This window comes from Oncorhynchus gorbuscha, linkage group LG03 (assembly GCF_021184085.1).
Source record: "Oncorhynchus gorbuscha isolate QuinsamMale2020 ecotype Even-year linkage group LG03, OgorEven_v1.0, whole genome shotgun sequence".
In the NCBI taxonomy this organism is placed as follows: domain Eukaryota; kingdom Metazoa; phylum Chordata; class Actinopteri; order Salmoniformes; family Salmonidae; genus Oncorhynchus; species Oncorhynchus gorbuscha.
Window position 1 is genome coordinate 36,758,515 of NC_060175.1, and position 1,948 is coordinate 36,760,462.

Here is a 1,948-nt window from a genome sequence, read left to right on the forward strand (position 1 = left end):
GGATCGTCACTACTTACCACAGTCACAAAGTTATAAACCCCACCCATTTCTATTTAAAAAAAAATGTTTTTATCTGATCTTAAACGTAACCCTAGCCGTAACCACACTGATAACGTTGTGAATAACCATAACCTTAAATTAAGACCAAAAGTGGAATTTTATTTTTCATGAATCTTTACGATATGGTCAATCGTACCTTTGTGGCTGTGGTAACTAGTGGAAACACAGGAAGGGAGACGGTGAAAAATGCGGAGATTGCATGTCCGGGTCACACCACTCCTTCTCTGAAACAGCCAATCGGAGAGGAGTAAGTAAGGGATTGCCAAGTATGGAAAAGAGAGGAGTGGTGAATGGTAAAGAGTAGATGAACAGAGGGACGAGAAGAGGGCGAGAGGAGGGGGGGAGGGGAGGGGAGGGAGGGAGGGGAGGGGAGGGGGGAGGGGAGGGGAGGGGAGGGGAGGGGAGGGGAGGGGAGGGGAGGGGAGGGGAGGGGAGGGGAGGGGAGGGGAGGGGAGGGGAGGGGAGTACCAATGATGTATACAAATCCTGGAATACAGAAGCAATGTAATCGGCCATTGACCTGTGTTTGATTTGCTAGACATGTTTGATGGAGCAATGTAAGTTGATTTTTGTATTATGAATAATAAATACAAAAAATAATAAAAAATAAATAAAATATATATATATATTTTGTTAATATATAATATATATATATAAGTAAATAAATAGTAATAAAAATGTATTGGCCATTGAGAGGGTTTTGAAGACAGCGGTCGGCCATATTGGCACTCCCCTGTAGGAGCAGTCCATGGGCTCCCCAGTGGTGCAGCGGTCTAAGGAACTGCATCTCAGTGCTAGAGGCATCACTACAGACCTGGGTTCTATTCCAGTCTGTATTACAACTGGCTGTGATTGGGAGTCCCATACGGCTGTGCACAATTGGCCCAGCGTTGTCTGGGTTAGGCTGTCTTTGTAAATAAGAATTTGTTCTTAACTGACTTGCCCAGTTAAAAAAATAGGGATGAATGGAATTCTACAGTATATTTCAATTAAATGTTTCAAGGACAAAATGACATGTATTTAAGTGTTTTTGTTGTTGTAGTAACATTAGTACTCGAAATCTGAAGGGAAATGTTTAATACATTTGTTCATGTTTTATTTGTATGTTTAGCTCACATAATATAATGTTAAAGTATACATTAACGTGGGCTTGTGTGGAAAATGATAGACCTTTCAAACCTTGTATGCATCTCAGCAACATTATCGGTAAGCGACATGATGCCTACTGTACCAAAGCAATTTAAACAGGAGTGACGTGTGGTGATATATAGGCTAACAGAATTGGTTAAAAAAAAAAGTTATGCATGCTAACATACTAGGCAATAATTAAGAGTAGGCAGAGTGATTACTTAAGGTGAAATTTATATCAAACGTTTTACCATTGCAACATTTGAAGTAGGACTATGTCACATTCAACGTGGTTTTATGGAGCGTGGTATAGAGTTCCATTCAATTTAAGGGCTTTATTGGCATGGGAAACATATGTTTACATTTCCAAAGCAAGATAAATTGTGACGTCTGCTCCCGCTCCCCCTCCCTGGCGCTCAAAGGCGCCAGGCACCCCAGCATTACGCACTCCTGCCACCATCATTACGCACACCTGCCTTACCTCATCACGCTCATCAGCGAATTATTGGACTCACCTGGACTCAGTCACCTGTTTATTACCTCCCCTATACTTGTCAGTTCCCCAGCTCTGTTCCTAGCTGCTGCATTGATTGTCGTCTGTCTTTTGAAAAGGTTTCATTTTTTAAATTTCACCTTTATTTAACCAGGTAGGCCAGTTGAGGACAAGTTCTCATTTACAACTGCGACCTGGCCAAGATAAAGCAAAGCAGTGCAACAAAAACAACAACACAGTGTTACACATAAACAAATGTACAGTAAA